Source organism: Anser brachyrhynchus (assembly GCF_964034855.1).
Source record: "Anser brachyrhynchus genome assembly, chromosome: 1".
Classification (NCBI taxonomy): domain Eukaryota; kingdom Metazoa; phylum Chordata; class Aves; order Anseriformes; family Anatidae; genus Anser; species Anser brachyrhynchus.
Genome location: NC_137694.1, coordinates 129254502 through 129276348, shown reverse-complemented (window position 1 = coordinate 129276348; position 21847 = coordinate 129254502). Strand labels below are relative to the sequence as shown.

Sequence of the window (21847 nt, the reverse complement as noted above, 5' to 3'; positions counted from 1 at the left end):
GGTTAACAGAATCAGCAGATGGCAGGAAGTGTAGAGAAGCAGAACTGATCTGCACGGGCCAGGTGCATAAACACTTAGCAGCATTTTGTAAGCACTGCGAAAAGATACCCTTAATGAAGACTTTGAAAGAGAGCAAGTAAGTTTGTGGTTCTTTATGTGCAGGTTCCCCAGGCAGGTGGGAAGTACAAAAGCAGAAGGTTGTTGTAAATTTATTAACGAGGTGAGGAAAACAGAAACTGCCACCACACAAGGGGCACCGAATACAGCCACGCGTGTGTGAGGCACTGGGGAGATGGTGACCAAAAGGCTCTAAAAATTAAAGTAGACAAGTTGCAGAGCTTATACGGGTTTTGCATTTCTGAAGCCTTGCAGAGAATCACTAGACACAGAGGAAATTGTATGGCTGTAGCAGGCTTTGTAACCTGCAGGTGAACTGGAAGCGTCCTCCTTGTTTTGCACAGCCATTAAGCTGTCTGCTAGCACCTACCAGTGAACTCTGCAGCACACGCTCCTCCCCAGCTTTTAATCCAGAGCAGAGAATTTGTTCTCCTTTACATATTTAGCAATCAATGAGAGCAGTGGGGTTCAGAGCACAAAGCGCTGCTGCAGCAATAAGTGCCACGGGGAAGATGCTTGGCAACCAGCCTCTCCAACTGGCAGCCTCCTCTTCCTCTCTCGCTTCCATAACCTTCACGGCAGTGGAAGGCCTGCCAGGCCTTCATCGGCTTGGATCTTCTGCCTTTCAGCTGTGTTTGGCAACAACACAGCCCATTCTGCGTGTGTTTCAGCTGCCCAGTGGCCTCAACACAAACACATCGGTACACGTGCTTAGAAACACACGCATGCTCGCTGTACGTGTGAGCGCCCCGCGGAGGCACAGGAGGTGCTTCCCTGCCAGTTTCCCCTCAGTCCGTCTCCAGCAGACAGAAATTATTCAAGTAATTTCACTTCCCAATAGCATTAAATTTCTTCTCTCAAGGACTCCACTTTCATCCAAATATTAGAAGTATTATTATTTTGCTAGAAAGAGCAACGTCGTTCCTCATTTCTTCAAGCAAAGCGGGGAATAGGCTAGAAATCAGCTCATTAATAGTTTCCCCCATGGAGACCTGGTCATATCCTAAAGGTTTGTTGTAAGAGACTACAGTGTAGAGGGCAATAAATGGATATTTCTTGTAATATAAATATTTCTGCTGCTAGCATATAAAAAGCCCTGTGCGTACCACCTCTGTAAAGCAAAGCTGATAAAGATATACAAGAAACTACTCAAATCCATGAATTTCCAGGGTTGTATCTCTGTTCCTTCTCCCTCTTCTCACAACCATACAATCTGAGGTAGATAAACCAATACAGAAAAAGACACAACATGTGTGCTTAGAAACACACAATAGTAGACATTATCACGAATTGTAACGTGTAATGTGATAACCAGACAAACTATCTCTGTGACACAGACAGATTCAGAGGGAGAGACAAAGTAGCACAGATCCTCTATGCAGAACCCTATCACACACCAGATGATCCTTAACAGCAGGATTTTCTAATGAGAAGATGAACTGACTCATTCAGTGCCTTGCATTCTCTGTTTAAAACCATGTGGAAGATTATTATTTTTTTTAATATAAAAAGATCTTCTCTAAATGATATGTTTCAGAGGAAAAAAAATGAACAAGAGTCATTGTGCTACACAAAACCAGAATACAGCTGCACAAAATTTCAAATTTTTCATTTATACCAAAAAAAAAAAAAAAAAAGAAAAAGCAGCCTGGTGATGATCCAAATAGCCATTATTCTCTCCAACTAACAAGCCAGGAAAAATCACACAAATTCCTACAGCAGTCTCACAATTCACAATTCTATGCTACAGAATAAAGAACTGTGCCATAAAACAGAGTTTGGGCAGATCACACTGATTGCTATTGTTCTTTGACAGACCTGTCTTCAAATACAGTCTATTCTATTTGGTCAACACGATTCCTCAGCCCTCTATAGCACAGTTACGTGCACAGCTCTGCAGAGAAGTCCACTGAGCCCACACAGCCAGGGCAAGCACTGTATAATTCCACTACATAAAAAATTAAAATTTAGATTCCTGAAGATGCGTCAGTATTTTAAAAGAGTCTCCTCAGACAAGCTGAAACTTTTTTCAAGGGAAAAACAAGGGGCTCACAGTAATATTTAGCTGAAAAGATAGTTACAGTGCTACAGGATTTTTAGGGTTTTGTTTGTTTGCGTAACCAGTTGTATGAAAGCTAGCAAGCACTAATGAAATAAGATCCTGGATTAAATCAGGGTTAATGAGATCAGGAGTAGACACATCATTATTCAAATCACATACCATGTGAGTAGTAGGCGCTGCCAGACTTGTAAATCAGAGATTAGAATTTAACACTCTTCTTTCTGCAGTCTGACAGCTTAGGGCTAGAGGTCTCTTCATAAATATTGCTGGCATACACCTGCCAGAGCTTCACAAGAAAATGTATTATGGTTCCAGTTTTTCCAAGTGCTAAGCACCAACAATTTCAAGAGGGAATTGAGGGCAGAGGCAGTTCCTCAGCACTTCTGACAGCCACGCTCCTCAAATCTTACCACCCTTGTAGCTGTCATGCCAAAGTTGTTATTTAATTATTTTCCTTTTTAATCTGGCCTTGCTTCCTGCAAACATTACAGCAGGTACAGGTTAATTCATGCGGGTTTGGAATGGGGCCATACATCTTGTGAATTCCTTTTTGTCTAGTACAGCCTCCTGAGTTCCAGCATGCTGCAGACCTCCGGTGGCTCTTCTCTTTCCAGTATGTCTGGTATGCAAGAATTTACTGCAAAGACTGAAGAGGTCTGTTCTTTTAAAACATAATAATAATAATAATAATAAACTGAGAAGAGTAAAATTTTTAATTATCTCCATTAAAAGATATCCCAGAACCAAAGAAATCCCGCTACGAGAAGTAGGTCACATGCTTCTCTTTAGAGGTAGTAGACTTAACCCTGAAGACTCAATATTTAGTAAACGATCCTATTCATAGAGCCCTAAGAGCTGAGAAAACTGACCCAAATCTTAAACATTAGGTCTCAAAAGTTTCCTGTCTGTTGGGGAAAAATACAGTGGCTGTCAAGTCCTCTATACTTCAGACCGCTATCTCTTCATAGATTTGAGGTCTCCAGACGAAGCTATTCATGGTAGACCCTCTAGGGCCTCTGCACGTTCTGTGGTCTTCTGCAGCTGTGAAAAAGGAACAAGCAGGCAAAAGGACACGGATGGGTCAATCCATTCAAGCAGAACAACCTTCTACATTTTGGACTTATGCAAGAGAAAAGAGGTATAAAAGAATGCAAGCAGTGGAAATAACCATGCTCAACACTGATCCAGAACAGCAAAGAGTATTGCTCAAGACTAGGAAAGGTGTGATCAGTGCTAGAACTGCCTGGAAAAAAAGTTTGATATGCCATTTGATATACAAATACTTGTAGGAGAAGTGCAGCCTAGAATCTCAGATGGGAGGAGAAGACCTGGTGATCATGATCCTCACTTCAAATTACACAATCCCTTAATTACTCAATGTTTGCAAACGAGATTGGAATGTTACCTTTGAAGTAAGGCACCATACTGAAACTTACCTTTGCAGATTCTCAACCTATGTTTACTCAGCCAGCAGGAAACTTTAACAAATTGTCATGGGTACCAGAGCCACACAAACTCAGTGGCTTGTAATCAAAAAAAGAAAAGTAGAGGACATATTATGGTCAAGTCCACATGAGAAAAACTGATGTGTATCTGCCTAGCACACTCAGCAGGATTCCTTTTTACAGACAAGAAGCATGAGAAAGTATGATCTTTTTTCAGGTAAGTCTCCTTCCAAGCAGAAACAGCCATTTTATGGTGCTTTGCAATGTGACGTGATGCCAGCATGAGGCTCACTGCTCTTAAAACCCTAGCTCTACAAATAAGGCAGGTGAAAGAAAAGCACTAACTATGTAGTTCTGCTGAAAGGAAAGCCTGAAGATGGGAGTTAAAGACAGCAAGCAGACTGCAGCTGCATGGAAGTCCTCTGCGATGAAGAAATGGTGCAGCCTGGCCAAATGTAATAGCAATCCTTCAATAAGGATTGCCTAGGAATGACACTTCTCAATCTGCTCACCTATCTGAGCACAGCCGAACAAGGCACAGACCAAGTCAGCAAGCAGAAACATGAAGATTTCAGCAACCACCATCTGATATGGACATTGGCTTTAAGTACTTTTTTGTGTATGAACTTCACACATAAATTTTCTTTTTTACTTTTAAACAAAGGATCAGGAGAGAAAGTTGGAGATACTAATATATGGAAGGAATACCTTATCTGTTCATCTAAGCATTAGCAATTATTTTTAAATGTGCTTTTTGCTGACCAACTTATCAAGAAAAAAAGATTTCATTGTACAACAGACACTCCTGGTCTGTGAGTGCTGTAAGGCTGAGGGAAGACACTGAGCACTGGAGAGGGTTCGCTTATATTTCAAGTAAAGACTTTAGGGTAACCTGAACCACAAAACTGCTATGTACTCAATTACATATATGCAGAATTGAAATTCTGCTAAATATCAACTTGTAAGATTCTCAAGACAGGAAAAATGATGAGGCATGACTTAGCTTTTGTTCCCCTACAGCAACCTATGTTGAAAGTAGTTCCCTGCTGTAAAAGACAAATGTTTGTGTATGGAAAGCACAAACCAGAGAAAATTAAGCCTTCAGAAAAAATATTGAATAACAAATACAAAACCAAACATCTCTTGAAAAAATAGGAATGAATCTCATTTAGCAGAAGAGAGTATCCTTCCATTCGTGACAAAGAATTTTCAGGCAAAGCTGAGCAGTTTTCTTCCGGGCAGTCCACAAGAGGATTCTCTAGCAATCCTATCCCCAAACTGTATCTCTTATTGAAAGGCAAAACACAGGGGACTCCATCTCCCAGCTACTTTGACAGCCTCTAGAAAATAAAGGATGTCCCATATGTACTTGGATTTAAACTCCTTCACTGCAAACAGCTTGAAGTTCAGGTGTCGGTCTGTTTGTTTGTTTTGTTTCTTTACAATATTAACTTCACATTTCAGAGCAGAAATTTCCTTTTTTTTTTTTCCTTTGGTTTCATTGGGTGCCCATCTTTAAATGTTTACTCCAGTTCAGAAGTATACATTGAGCCTAGGCAGTCCTACTGATTTCAGCAGGCCCTGTAATGCAGTACATTTTTTAAGCATTTTAAGTGAGGAAACAACCTAGGAAAGAACCTAGTCACGTTGAGTAATAATTTATGAGGAAGAAGTGGCTGGCTATTGACAAGAAATAGCAAAAAATCACCCAACTGCACCCAGTAGACTAATGAAAATACAGAATCCCTGGCACGTAATGATGTAGCTATTACATCACGTGAAACCAACTCCCTCACTTTCCCCCTCTGCCAGCAGTATCCGGAGATAACTGGCGCATATTACATATTTGTATATAAATAGCCTTCATAAGCTGTATTAAAATTTAATGACCATCCAAGCATTTGAGACATACATACACACTCAACTTAATTTTGACGGTCTATTAAAAACTTGTCTAATTAGAAACAAAAATAAGCAAGCTGACCAGAACTAAAATTCAAAATGGATATCAAAGGTGATAAAGTTAAGGCAGGACGGAGAAATACTTACGATACACATGCTTTAATAGCCACTTCAAATTACAGTTCATATGAAGTATATCCCTCATAACTTTGAGTTGTATGATTGCGATTGCTTTTATATGGGAAACTAAAGAGAAAAGTATCTCATCAGTTGAAGAGGGCCCTGAAAAACATCAGCAGGATAAAGGTAAAGAAAGAAAAAAAAGATGAAAGAAAGAAAGAAAAAAAAAAAGCATGTGCGCTCTGCTTTATTAGCAGTATGCTTTTAATCTCAAACCAGCTAACACAGACTACTTCAGAAAGGCCATTAAGCACTCCGGACAAGTCCTGTGATGGACACTTCAGAACTGATGGGAGTTGTGGTACAGAGAGACAGAGATCAGAAAATGAAACGTATGAATACGTCACGCAATACTGAAAAGCATGAAAGCAGAAGTGATCCCTTTTAATCCCAACATGAGACTGTGAAGAAACCCAGAACATCCCTGTTGAGGACATTCTAGCAGAGAGCATGAATGCAGAGCAGGCAAGCAGTGACCAGCCAACACATATGAGGGTCCGCAGCTGAGAGGAAGCCCCACACAGAGCTGGGGACACGGACAGGCTCATCATAAGCCGGTGCTACACAGAAGACTTCGGACGTGTCTGCACTGTACGTACAACATCCGAGTGCTTGGATGCAAAGGTGACATTCAGTAAACTATAAGTGGTGGTAAACACACAAAAGTGAAAGGCAGGCAGTATTCAGTGGATCCTTAGGGACAGCAGCTTGTGTACGTACACCTGCTATTGATGAAAACGACTTTAGGCATGTTGTAGCCAGTAGGCATTAACGAGATGAAGTTCATACACAGCTACGGCAGTACTTCAGCCTTCACTCCTTTAAAGAGAGTTGGCTGATCCTACGTTTTGCTGCTGGTCACTTTTCATGTCTTCTGTCCCCCTGCCATACAAGTTCTGCACAGCCAGTGATCACCTCAGTTTGTTGGTAAACACTCACAGTATTTTCAGACCCAGGCAGTTTCAACACAGATTTTTAGTACCTACCACCTACGTTATCACAAAATTGATTTTGGCACAGATTACAAAATACGAGGAAAGAGTTTGCGCGCTCTGTAATTCTTTTTTTTTTTCCCCGGAGTATTGCACAGGGCGTGAGCAGTGACAGGAGTCCCTGCACGTGAGCTCCGTGAAGTGCGGGAAGGGGCCTCCACCCATAGCGGGGAAAGGGAAGTAACGGGTAGGATCAAACATGTCTGGTGAGTGCCAGCCGGCCCTCTAAGGCCCGCAATCCTGCCAGCTACAGCGTGCTTCTAAAGTTATAATTTTAGAGCATAGTAAATCCTTAACAATCATGTTTATCATTAATTTTATATATATATATACATATATGAAGTACTCACTTCCCCAGCTAGATAAGCTTTCTCTTGCATTCAGTGTGGCCATACCCATTCAAGTATATGTGTAGTAACTGGAAAAAGCCATAAAAAGGCGAAGAATAAGCTTGAGTATAATAAGGGCTGTAATGACCAAGTACTGGTAAATTCCACGTTTCCTGAATTTTTAAATACTTATTAAATACACATACCTATGGAAAGGAATTGATTCCTCTCCATTTACTTACACGGTTACACAAATCCCTAAACAGAACCTAGCACACCTTAACATGAGCACCATTGACGATTTAATTGGAACTCTCAATAATTTGCTGTTTGGATAACGAAGGGTGAAGACACAGGCAAGCAAAAATGGTATTTCAGCTTTTCTATTTTCTCTATCATATGGTGTGGTATTTTGTTCTCCTAGGACCTCTTGTACGTCATAACACCGTCTTCAGTACAATCAGTGATGAAAAATAAAGCAGTTCAGTTTTCAATAATGTGAATATCCCTCTCACATTCCCACTTTTTATTTAAATCGATTTACAAGATAGACACATGCAGCTCTCAGGAAACTCTCATGTATCTACTTATTTGTCTTAGTTTATCCCCGAAGTTCTTCCTATTCAGAATTTAAAAGTCATTTTCTATACAAAGATGTCCCTAAGGCCAGAAAATATGACTGTCTTCATATAGGTACTCAGGTTTCCTGGTAGATCAGTAGTACCTCAAAATATTTACCCAGGCTTTTGAAGCATACAAGAAAAAGCAGAAAAGCATACTACACCTTTTTCACAAAATCCTAGGTCTATCCTTGTCTTTGGACATTTATTTTCATTCACTGAAAATTTGTGGCAGTTCGCCACAAATTACAGTTTTTAGGATACTTATTTGAGAAGATTGCTAAACTGGTTTCAGTAAGAATCTTTGTTCAAATACTTTCACTGGCTCTTCAAAATATCTAACTCTTAAAATAAGAGAGGAAATAACATTAAATCACAAGAATGATCATAACTATATTTGCCTTACCTTCTTAACTGACACACATTTTTAAATATATATATATGTGTGTGTATATGTATTTTTATATATACACATCTCATAAGCATTAATGTTAAGTGAATTAACTGAGAACAGAGTTTCTTTGTTACCTAGTTAACTGGTTAGAATCAATCTTCACAGCATATTTCTAAACATCAGCAATTTTTAAAGTACCCTCTGGAGAGTACAGCTAAATTCTACATCCAATCTTTCCTAACATCTTTTATCCCTCATTCAACGTCTAAATAGTTTCTTTAACTATTCAACTTTTAAAATAAAATAATAAGGCTTTTAAATGTTTCAATTTTAAAATAAAAACTTCTTTCCCTGTTTCAACAACATGAGATAATCTCCAACAGAAAAGATGCCCAGGAGACTGTTTTGATCCAAAGTATTTTCCAGACTCAACAGTTCTACAGTGAACAGTCTCTTAGAAAATGATTTTGCATAAGTGAATAACAAAACTGTTGTAAAATATAACCATTATTAATAGCAAAAATATAGAAATTGCCATACTATATGCAAAATCTTTTTGAGAAGGTAAGACAGTAGTCAATTAACACTAATTTACGCTCCATTTCATTTTGGAAGCCTTATTTCATAAACCTAATGTTTCCCATTTAAGTAAATGCTTTAATTGAATTTTTCAAACAAAGAACCATTTGATTCTTTCAATCCTATTCATCATTCGCTGCCTGAATGGGTGTCTGCTGGATGCATTGAAAATGATCATAATCTAAAAGTGACCTGTAGAAATTCTCTCCAAATGGATTTTAAGACATAGCTGGGACATGTAGCCGAGTCATGAAACTTTGGAAACTCATGGAAGTTGCCCAGATTTTCTTCTTGAAACAGCTATCCTGTTTCAGTGCTATGAAATACGGAAGTGGTTATTTAAGTTTTAACACATTGAACTCAACTTCACGGTTGTGTGATACAGCCAGAAGAAGTAGCAACACTGACATCAGGAGCATCACCTGAACTCCAGCCAGGACACAGCCTGGACAGCTGGCCCAGGCTGGCCAAAGGGATATCCCATACCACACGGCACCATGCTCAGCAATAAAACTGGGAGGAAAGGAGAGGAAAGGAGAGGAAAGGGAGGCTTTCAGAGTGAAGGCGTTTGTCTTCCCAAGAAACCATTACACTTGATGAGCCCTGCTCTCCTGGAAGTGGCCTGCTGATGGGGAGCAGTGAATGAATGAATGGTTTGCATTGCTTTGCTTGCACATGCAGCTTTTTCTTCACCTAGTAAACCATCTTTACCTCAACCCACGAGATAAGTTCTCGCACTTTTACCTTTCCGATTTTCTCCCCTGTCCCTCTGAAGGGGGTGAGCTGTGTGGGGCTGAGCTGCCGACCAGGGTTAAACCACAACAAGAAGTCTTTTATGCACTGGGCAGGCCACAATGGTACAGCAGGGTTTAACAGTAGTGAGAAAAACTACCCAGTTATTCTCATTCTGTAATTTTAAATATGAAAAAATAACATGTATTTGTAAGGACTTTCAGCAGAAGAGTACATTAGACCTGTGTTGTTTTTTTGTTTTGTTTTGGTTTTTTTAATTATTATTATTATTTGAAGGAAGTAAACCCAGACTTGCACTACGTCAGAAAAACGTTAGAGAAAACTACAAAACAAAAAACAAGAGCACATCTGTCTGGCCACAGCCAGATGTCAATTTTGCCTGTTGCAGTGGTGTCACCTTTATCTGCATAAGACCATCAAGTCCTTATCTTCATAACCTTTTACACTGGATGTATACCCTGTTGAGACGTTGAATCTCAGGAAGACAAGCACTAAAACTTATTTATTTATAGTATTTTGTACAGGCTGTCAACAAAAAGCCTCAAACATTGAGATGCAGTTTTGAAGATACAGATTTTATTCACAATATATCCACATCAAGCTGATGATCACTTCTAAAGAGAATTTTTGTTATGAACAGCTTGAAATTAAGAGGTCAGATAGATTCAATCCAGCTCCAAAGCCTGTAAGTAATCAAACTTCATTTTCTATCCATCCCATATTTGTTGGTTGTTTGTTTTCTTTTTTTGTGGCAGAAGAAAGGCTCGTTGTGCTCTTCAATAGCAACTCTTCTTTTAGTGCTAAAAGAGTCAGATCAGCTCTCCTAGGCTAAACGGACAGCCACCAAAGTTTGCAAGGTTTTGGCTAAGACACAAAAAAGTAGAGGAATCTTCAAAACGGGGGTGGGACAGAGGGTAGGAATGGAAATACATAAGCAGAAAAAGGAAAAAAAAAATTAGCAATGTACAGTGCAGGTGAAGAACCCTTAGATATAAATGTATTCTGTCATCAATAATAGCCCTCTGCCTTCCACCATTTGAAACTATAGAGCCTACCTGGTAGAAAAATCAGCAACAATCCTGTTTGTTTATAAAAGGAAATAAATGCATATACTGAGTTAGATCCAACACCTAATGAAAATGTCCGAGAGTCAAGCCTAGCAGACTGGGAAAAAGCCCCCCAGCAGTGCAAGAATCAAACAAGGCAGTATCCACCTTGTACCCAATGCATCCTGCTCACTTTTTTCCCTAGTGAGTTGAGGAACAATCTTGTAAACTTACAGCTGGAGTAGCTATGGAGGGAAGCTTCCAGAAAGGCTGCTGACTGGGACGGGCTGCAAAGCAGCCTTGTGGAATTTCCTTAGATTGCTGGAGAGTCCTATAAACACCCTTAAAACAGCCCCTTTCCAGCCACTAAGCAAGCATTTTAAGAATAAGAGGCTGTGCTGATGAAAGGGAAAGAAAAACAAGTCTCACAATAATAGCCGTGTTGAAAATGGTCCTGCTAACAAGTTTCACTTAATTATATGTGCTACTTCAGAAGAAAAAGCAGAAGAGTTTGTCACTGAAACTTACTATTTCTGTAATAGCCAACACCTCAGAGAAGGGAAAGCGGGGAAAAGAAATAATGAAAAGCGAACTGGACACTTTGAGCAGAGGACTACTAATCCAGCAAGCTGAGCATCAGTTCCAGTCAAAGACCTGTCTGAGGAAAGGGAGGCTCCTTCCTTCTCTTCCTTGAAAATCGAGTCAGTCCACAGACCATGCCGCTGAACACAAAACATGTTCTAACATTGCCAGAAGTCAGACAATCCAAGTGCTGGGTCTACAACAGCAGGAGCACAAAAGTCAGCAGGCAGAGGCAGACTAATTGTATCACCTACAATAGTCTGATAAACTTATGAGCTTGGGGAGAGATGGGAGTGAATTTGCAGATTTTTATAAAATAAATAAAAGATAAAAGTCTTACTAGGGACAAAATCTTGAAGCGCTCCATCTCTACCTCTGGTCAGCCGCTTTGCTGAGACACCGAGTCCCTACTCACTAAGGACAGCAGCAAATCAAAATTAGCACCATTTTATTGTGAGAAGTAATTAGCCTCTGTAACTTTCTACATGAGGAGTCTGAGTTGTAAACACAGGAAAACTCAACTTCCTTACAGCACAGTATTTTAATCTGCAGGAAAGGCATATTCATAGCATTTCTTTCCTAGGATAACATAAAGATTGTCCCCAATCTGATGTATAGGTAATTTCTGTAAGTGATTACCTGTGAAAACAAAGGTACAGGGAGTTAAGCAGTATAGCAAGCATAATTTACTTTTAAGGTGACCAAGTAGTATCAAAGATCCCCTCAGTATTACCAACTCTGCAAATTCACTCTTTGAAAACTGTTTTCAACAGGCAATCTTTTTTTCCTTTTATCTGTACTTTTCTTTAATGGCATATAATTCATTGCACACTTAGTCTATTTGTGACTAAGTGAGTGACTTTAACTATTTATGAACAGTTAAATTGCCTTAGGAAAACTAATGGTAACATATTTTCACCCTTCAAAACAGTATCACTAATGTAATTTGTTTCTTTTTATAGCACTTTTCTCCTTCAATAACAGAAATGTAGCTCTCCTCCACAGACTTGTAAAATAGTACTTGTAAGCTGTAATATCTATCTTTTTCCTTGCAGCTCAGGAAAGCAAATCATTATCCAAATGGAGGCATTTTACACACATTGCTAACGTAATATTGTTGTGGACAACATCAACTCAGTGATCCCCCGATGTAATCAAAAAGTAGATGTGATGCTATGCTGTCCTTCTACACCATGTGGATTGTATAAACATTATAGGAATGGTTGCTGCTCTGTCCTATATTCCCTCAGGATAATACAATAGATGCAATCCAGTGGTCAACAAATCCTCCTCCTCTCAGTCAATTTAAATTTCAAGTGATATTTAATTTATTTTAATTAATTAAATTTTAATAATTACATTCAACAAAGAAAATGGGTAATCTGAATAAGAAAAGGAACTTGGAGTTAATTTCCTTAAAAATTCAGAGATTTTTCTTGAATGCAAGAGATCAAGCAAGGAGTAGATCACAACACAATTTTCACACAAAAAAAATAGAAGAGACAACATGTATCTACTCATCCAACATGATTATAACTTCTAACAAACAGCAAGATAGGCACTGAGAGTAGATATTCAAAATATTTCTTCAGTATTCGAAGCATCAAGCCTAGAAGGAGCAGGTTACACAGTGTCATATATAAAACAACAAGAACAAATATTTAAAGGGAATTTTACACAATTTGATAGTATCGCAAAATCATTAGGGTTGGACCTTCAAGATCATCTGGTCCAACCATCACCCTACTACCAGTGTCACCCACTAAACCATGTCCCTAAGTGCCAGGTCCAAGGCACCCCAGTGGCAGGTTAATCCAGAAAAGTCTACTGCCCTTTCTTCTCAACTATCCTTTAAAGTTGAGCACTAGAAATGGGATACTGGAAATGGAAACTCAGAATCATAGAATGGCTTGGGTTGGAACTAAGATCTCTGTGCTACATGGAAAGGATATGATTTTTTCTATTAAATGTAGAAGCGATTTAGAAAGAATTTTTGATTGGCATGAGAAAGAAAAAAAAAATACATATTTTTAACCACAGATTCTGCATTTAGCTTTAATAGCTGTTGCTTTCTGCAGCTGCTTAAGAAACGCAACAGATTAAATGTAAGCCATTAACCAGCACATACATTTTTAAACTTCTTTTCAAAAGCTGCAGAGTAATTTCTAAGTCCATCTCGGAAAAGCACTTCAAACGCACACGTAGCAGTCAAAAGCAAAGCCCTGCCCTTCTCTCTTCCATGAGGTGTTAAGTGTGTCCCAGTAGGCTCAAACTTAACCATGCCTGTGGAATAGGATACTCCACAACGCACCAGTAATATGGAGGAAGCAATGTACCAAATGCTCTTCTGCTGGTCTTCAAGGTATCCATAACCCGCAAGTCATGCAACAAGTTTTGGCCGAGGCCTTGTCCACTCAGCAGACCTGAGGTGGTGGTTTTTTTTTTGTTGCTGTTGCTTTGTTTTGTTTTAATCTTTCATTACTAGGGATGAATGTTCAGACTCCCCACAGAAAGAAATTTCCACAATCCTCTAGGAAACGCGCTCTAAGCTGTCCTACTGCACCAGGAACGGAGCTGCGAGGACAATCAAACTGCTAACACAGACCCAGGAACCCGATCCCACAGCTTAAAAAATGTGCTGAATTCATGAAAGGCTGCCAGACACCAGGGATCATTGTTAGCTGCCATGGTTACTAACGGGGTTTTAGCTCTGCAGACTGCGAACAGCACGGTGTATAGAACCAGCCATACAGCTCATTATTTACAGAGAGAGGAAGAAGTTGTAGCGTAGGCAGAAGAGGAACCTCACGTGCACAATCACCTGCAACTCAGCTATATGGACTTCCCAGAAGCCTTTTGATATAAGCACGGAAGACTAAGGTTATCCTATCCCAAGGTATCCTTTTAAGGCTGATCTTAAGATGTATTTCAGGACGTTATATGCAGTTTCTTCCCCCTCTCTATCGCTCTACTTGGAATAATCTCTGAGGCATGACAGGAGACATTTCACTACTTCTGGTTCACCATCCTGACAGCATTTAGCCAGATGAAGGGAAAAAAAAAAAAAAGAAAAGAAAGAAAGAAGAAAAAAAAAAGGAAAAAAATGCAGGGGAAGCTAAAACTAAGTCTGGGTGAAGGTGGAATGAGACAGAGTGAAGTAAGATACCAGCATCGTATTTTCAAGGAAGGCTCATTTAAAAATAACAGCCAAAGAAATATCAACTAATTTAAAAGGTCAGCCAAAAGAAAATGTGCTTTAGTACTGATGTTCTTCACTATTAACTCATCACAGCTTTGACACATCTCCTCAGCTACAGCACTTCTGAGACCTTTGCAGCTAATGGTAGGCTTGTTCAGGTAGGCCTCCTCCTCCTTTTAAATTATTTTCAGAAATGCCAGCGGTATGCCTAGTAGGTGAATCATGGATTCTTTCTATATCGTCTCAAAGACAGGCAAATTAGTTTTCTTCATAGTAATGAGTCTTAGTTAAGTAAACAGACATGTTTAGAAAGATAAAGCGTTTGAAAAAATTGTGAAAATAGTTTTCTTAAGACTGGGTAAGATATCCATATGAGTATTTGATTACTATAACATTTTCTTTATTCGAGAATAGAGTTATATTTCCTTCAAAATCCAACCAAACTACCTTTTCAATAATAGTAAAAAAATGTGATATGAATGTAGCATATCTGGTGCTAGTCTACAAAAATGTAGGGAACAATTATGCAGCTTAAATAGCACCTCTCCTCCTCTTCATCCTCGGCTCCATATCCTGCCGTGTCAGAGCTCCCACAGCACCCCGGCCACAAACAGGACCTTTGCTCAGAGGTTAGCAGAACAAAAACCACATGCTAGTGTGCCCGAGCCACCTTGGCGTGGCTAGCACATAAGCCTAGATGAGTGGCAGCGCAGTTTTGGCACGCACCCTCAGCCCATGTACACAGCCAGGTCTCTGGCAAAGCCTCTCCTGCAGCTGGAGCCCCGCCGTCGAGAGCTGGGCGAGCCGTGGCAGCAAGAACAGGAATGCGAGTGTGAGGCAGAAATCATTTTGTGTAACACCGACTCCATGCGGACACTGGCCTTCCAGTGATCCTGCTAGCCCGCTGGTTTCCGGCCAAACTACTTCTGCCTTTTATACGCCAACCCCTTCCCAAATTACAGCAAGAGGGGAAAGGAAACTCAAAGGCAAGTGACTAATGTGTGAGTAGCTAAAATATTAGTCACTTCTTTCTTCATATTAGACTTTGGCACATGCATCTAAAAATATTTGGAAAAGAACAGCCTTATCTGTCCTTCCAGAGCCATTAGAGAGTGCATAGAAACAATTGTGCCTTTTGGGCACACATTACACAGTAATTCTTTTGGTTACGTGTATGGAACATAACAGTTTATATTAGTATTTTGCAACTTAAATAGGTTATAGGTGGCTTTATTTTTAAATACACTGTACACGTCCCTGTAACTAATAGCATGTAACAGAATTAGCCTCCTAGGTGGTAACAACAGCCTATACTACTTTAGCAATGACAACAAAAAGGGATGACACAGCTATCTTGGTTTTCTTGCTAATTAAACTGGTAAGTTAAGATTCTGTATGGATTCAAAGTACTTCTGAGTTCAGTCTCCCTCATTACAAAGGCATTTCATTAGATAACCCCTCAGCTCTGCAGCCAGGCTCCTCTGAGAACTGCTCTCTCCTCCGGACCCAGAGTCTCCATTCCAAATCTTGAGCACCCTGTGAAGGATTTTGTGTCATGTATTAAATGGCAAATAAGTTGACAGAGGCCACTGCAGAAGGCCTGAAGAAATGTAATCTGTTTTAGCTCTTCTTACATTTTCACGGTATTTTAAAAGCTTCAGAAGAAAAAAAGATGGGAAGAAAACAGCACAGGAGATGACAAATGCAGTCCCAGACTCCTGAGAAACTGTAAGCACATGGAAACAACAATAATGTCTATTTTCATATGCAGTGAGAGAGCAACCACAGATTGTGAAACAACCCTGGAGCACTTTATTATGGTGATTCAAACCCATTCACCATCTCAAGGGATAAACAAGCCTCCTATTATCACCACCAAAAAGCCAGTACATCTCTTCCCCATCCCTCCCCCAGGAGTTTGCACCATTTTGCTCTAATAAATTTGTACAGGCTCCCACATTGGGAGCTAGCTCTCAGTCCAATGAAAGATCCAGCAGTAACAACACAGGTTGAGTGAAGACACTGTTCAGCACATCAGCTGGAATGGGAAAGAAAATCAGAACTGAAAATGTCTTCATTTTCCCAAGGGGAAGGCACTTCATAAAGAACCGAGTGATCCCTAAGTCCCCTTTCCATAGCTCCATCACTCCTTCTGATGCCCAAATCACAAGTGGGTGAATCCCTATGCTCATGAGACACAAAGAAGTTTTCACAATACTTCCACAAGTGAAAAGAATAATTCAGTCTTCAGTGTGTTTTTTCCTGCTTACCTTTAACACTAATACATTTACTTATATGAAATTAAAAAGGTCTGGCTTCATAAGGCAAGAGAATTTCTGAAGCACATAAACAATCCTAGTTTCACCTTTCACCACTTCTGCTGTTTGTAATATCTTTAAACTGCTTGCGCTGAGGGGTACATTGAAGCAGGAGCTTTGTAACGCAATTGCTACCATCATAATAGCTGTGTGCTTCTAAATCTATTTAGTGGGCTCTGGAGCACAGTACACATTTTGTAGGGGTGGCTCAGCATTGTTTGCGCCTTGCAGTGAGGAAATATTAGCTATTTCAGTCAGTACTACAGCTAACTGTATCCCTGTCTGCATCACCATTACCTCTTAACTGCTGCAATGTTATTTCTTACCTTGAGATATTTTTTTTTTTGGCATATATGGAAATACATTTTGCAGTTTCATGATCCTTTTTCCTTCCAGAAAAAAAAAATGTAATCCAGTACTAAAATCATCTGCATTTCCAGGTGGACTGCTAGTATTCAAGAACTACCAGTTTACCACACATATGATGCTGTAAAAACTGGGGAAAAACACACCCAGAACAGGGACAAGTAGTATAATATTTTTCAGCAATAAAATTTTACTTAATTCACAGCAGCCAATGGCATGTATTTCATTTTATGCATCATGAATTAAAACAAAGCTAAGTAATTTGGCTGATGTAGCAGTGAACGTTTCATGTTTTTCTAAAGCTTGCCAGAATTAAAAAGAGGAAAACACCTATTTTGTACAAATACATATTTTCTTTGGTTCTTATTTATCTAAAGCTTTGTTTTTAAGTAAAAGACAACAACAAAACTGAACTGCTTTTGCTCCTTTGAATATGTAACTTATTCTTGTACAAACTGCACAGGATCTGAGCAGGACTCTCCAATACTGCAAATTATTTCCTATTATAAATTCCTTATTGATCTAATTATTAACTTGAAAAAGTTATAGAAAACTCTACATAACAAAATGTCTGAGATTTAAAAAGAGAAAAACCTTCCATTATTTTTTCTTATTTCTAATAAGAATCTATTTCTAGAAAACATGCTTAAGACAAAGTAGTTTTAACTACCTTAAAATCCTGAACCTTTGAAAAGGTTCACACACTTAAAGGAGTGTTTTAATATGACAAGCCTTTAACTATTACCATAGGTAATACTTACACAAGGAACATGCCTTTTGGTATTGAGCTAAAAATCTGACCAATATAGTTTTAAAAAAATAATCACTTGAAAAGAAAAATGCTCACAACTGGCAGATTTAGGAATAACTGCTAAAATCTCTACAGGTTTCGGGTTTTCTAAAATCTTCTACAGGTTGAGCATGTTGGAGCCTCCAATCAGCCCTAAAGCAAACCATGTTGCACACACTGGGATATTCAAGTGCACTTAGAGCAAGGCTGCAAGAATGAGGGCAGAGTTTCCCTTTCACAACAGCTCTCTGTTGTACCATGCGAGGTTGAAGCCCAGCACAGAAACTTGCACCAAGACTACGTCTCATCCTTGCAGTGCCAGCATTGCAGCAGGAGGAAAACATTACAGATAAATATGGAGAAACAAAAATACTGAGGGAGGAAAAGCACATGTATTGAAATAAGGATTTGTTTGACAAACTTGTTGAGGAAGGAAACTAGGGGCAGAGCAGAGAGTGAAGAGCAGCGAATTCAGGATGATGACTGGGATGCAAGAAGGGGAAGAGCGGGAGGAAACAGAGAGCCTGGGGGAAAGAGGAGGAGGCTGAAAAAGACAAAGAGCTTAAGAAGCCCTCAAAATGGGAGTGGGGAATGGGGAACGGGCAGTCATACCTGGCAAGGAAGAGAACATCAGAAATGTGCTGAAGCTTACTTGGAGAAAGAGCTAGTAGGAAGGGACGGAAAGCAACTGAGACAAGATAAGGAGTCTGAATTAGAAAGGGGAAAAAAAAAAGGAAGAAAAAAAAGCCTGGAGTAAGGCAGGAACCTTGTGGAAACGGCCACTGTTACCATGTAATTAAAGACTAAAGAAATACCAGGTCCTGGGTAAGCTGACTTTTCCTGTAGTACTGCATACACTTCTGCTGTAAAGAAAGGACTGATCACACTATTGGAGGTAAAACAAAGGACTAGGAGGAGGATCAGTCGAAAGGAGAGGACATTTGAAAGAGGAAAAGAGCTTGGCCTGTTTGCTAGGTTGAAAATATATATGATTGCTCTCTATAAATACACCGGGGGAGAAGGAATGGTAAAATAACAGGAAAGGAAGGGGCTATTTAATCAGAAATGTAAATAATGAGACAAAACAAGCCAAGATTTGCCAGGAGTAATTTGAGGCTAAACAGGAGTGCAAGATGTTTATTTATTTATTTATTTATTAATCACGAGAGGAGTATCTTAAATAATGTCTAAAAAGAAGCAATGAGAACTTTTTTCTGAATGCACAAAAATATCCAAAGGCCTACCAAACTAACCAGCCAACGCCCCTTAAAAACAAAAACAAAACAAAAAAACACAAAGACCACCTCCAGATCTTCTAAAGGGCTTGCTGAGCGATGAGACGAGCTCTCAGGTGTGTGTAGAATAGCCACAGGCCCCTAACCTGGGGGCCCTCTGCCATCGTTTCTCCCTCCGGATGATAGGGAGCCAGGAACATGATCCAGACAAAAGCCACACATGGTTCTTCTCTCTATCAGCTTTGCTTTTGGCCTCTTCATATCCAATGGCTACAACCTAAGGCAGGGAACCAACAAACTACAGTATACTAACAGACATGCACACAAAGATAGTGTTTTGGTGATCTTTGTCCTTTTTCTTAAGCTCTGTGCTCTGACTTGGAAACATTTATACTGCTCTTCTGACAGCTCTGTGTACAACAGCTCCGCAGTCTAAGGAAAGCTGCATTAACTGAATGATTCTTGTAATACAAAAATACACTTTACTGGAAGACCTATAAACTGAAATAACAAGAGTTCTGGGTTTATTCTGGGATCTAATGTAAGTCAAAAGTAACACACATGTACATTATCTACTCTGTAAAGAAGCTCTGTTCTGTTTTTAACTGCTGCTCAATCATCATCCTACTCACATTTAGAGATCTATTCATATTCAAGAGTGAAGTCTTATTTCCACCAAAGTCAGTAAGAACTACTGTGATCTTTTGAGTGGAGACAAAATTTTACTCTAGACAAAAGCCCTACCTTAAACCTACAGAATGCAGTGCTTACAATTGGTTAATTTTTCTATTCAAGAGAAAAGCTGGTATAATATACCACAACTGAAAACATTTCATTTTTATTTCACCCGTATGGTTCCAAAACAAACAGACTTCTCTTTTATGCAAAATAATTTAGAAATTAACCACAAGTAATTCAGCATTTCTTTGCTAGGAGGAAAAGGCACACAGGTCTCCACAACAGAGAACGTACCCAAAACAATTGGTTGATTGCATGTTTCATTCAGTAGTTACTGGGCTCATTTCTGGTGAAAAAAGGCATGAAGCCACTCCACTGTTAAGTACATACGTCATTTTGTGCGTAGAATCACAATGAATACTTTTAGTTTGCATAATTCTTTTCAAAAGCTTCTTTATAAGACTTCTAATAAACATTTAAACAGGAGTGAAAACTCCAGCTAATCCATCTTCCAACCTAAGCAGACTCCAGCATGCCCACATACCTATCATCCTTTTGCCCTGATTTTTGACTCCCTAGCATCCAGAATATTTTATTACTATTTATATGTTAAAGAAAAAATATTTGAAGTTAAAGCCAGGTTGTTTACAGGTGCCCTACGGCCCTGAAACAAAGGACTTCAGCTCTGCTCACACCCATATCTGTTTTTGTTTATACCTGGTAATTTCTTTCTTTCTCCTGCAAAGAGAATTTTGAAAACTTATCATCCTAACCAGTTCTTTTGTCCGTAAAGAACTTCTTGCTGTTCTTTTGTCTCTACAGACATGCTGACAAAGCCTACTCTGAACCTAAGCATCTTAGTCATAGGTTAATATTAAAATTCACTGATATAGAAGCCTTTCCAATATATTACTTCCACAAAGGCTGAGGGTAGAAGAATACACAAGGCGAAGTGCACCCAGAAGACATCCTCTGTGACCGTGATGCTTCTACCTATTTTATGAGCACACTAAAGCCAGGTGAGCTCTGTAATAACAGTGTATGTGAATGTATAAGAATAGTGAACAGATTATGTAAATTGAGCCCTCCATACATTCCAAATGAGATAGAACCCTTTAAAATGCAGCACATGATCCTATAACCCAACAGGAGTGCTTTGGCATCTACTGTCTGCCTCTCCTTCCCTACTTGCTGTAAAACATTCCTACACTAAAGTAATTGGCTGACTAAAACCATCCTCAACAGCTGGGTTGATGGCTTTTTTCCCCAACTTTTTTGTTTGTTTGTTTCTCCAGACAAATAAGCACTTCTCAGCTGCATCTTTGTATCCTTGACCAGGTTTTAATACAGCTTCTTCTATTCCAAAAGGCCCCTTCCCTGGTAAATGACAGGAAATGTCTGTACTCAACCTTACTAGCAAGACATACCTCTCAACATCAATGAAATGAACAATGTGACAAAAATAAAGTTAAAATATGAAATAACAAGCATTCACACTTTTCCAAAAGCATGGTTCAGTTTAAAAGCCAACCTGCTGAATGCTCCAAATCTGATTGTAGATTTATCTCTGTCTGCATCACCATGCCCTCTTAACTGCTGCAATGCTTTTTAAGAAAAAAGTGAACGTGTATCAAGTGGGTAAATTACTTGTTAAGATATACATATGTAGCATTCCTATGGGAAATAAGGTGTTGTGTCTTTGCCTGGTTACTCGATACAAGACGAAGTAGCGTTCAAAGGTTCCGTTTCTTCTGTGCTAAATACAGGGCCATGCTCTCGTGTTGTCGCAACGGGTTTGTTTCCAGCCGCTCGGCGTTTACCTCTGGTAGGCAGCCCGCACCGAGCACAAGCTCACCGCAGGTAACCACTCCGAGTGGGTTGCACACAGTTGCCCAACGGAGCGGTTTCTCTAACGCAGAAAGGGAGGAGGAGGAAGTGAGAAGAGGAAGAAGCAAAGACAAGCAACTCTCACGGGTTGCGAGTGCAGTGATAACGCTCTCAGGGAGTTTCTACAAACTTTTGGAGGAAGCTTTAGAAACTGACATATCCAAAAGCAGCACGCTGAAAGGTCAAGTGCAGCCGTCACTGCTCACCACCGCCCCACGACGGCCACCCTGAAGTAGGCCCCAGAAGCCCCCAGGCCTGGGTTACAGCTCCAAGTGATGCCGCAGGGGATGGGAGATTCGGGCACCCCTCCTGTCTGTCCAGGGCACCCCTCCTGTCTGTCCATCACCACAATGGCAGCATGGCTACTGCTGCC

At 39.8% G+C, this 21847-nt stretch overlaps 1 protein-coding gene across 6 annotated transcripts in view; it reads right to left on the bottom strand.

Annotated features, from left to right (window-relative positions):
• SH3KBP1 (SH3 domain containing kinase binding protein 1) overlaps positions 1-21847 on the bottom strand; it is a 225213-nt gene that overhangs the window by 155151 nt on the left and 48215 nt on the right. The gene's annotated exons all lie outside the window — the stretch shown is intronic.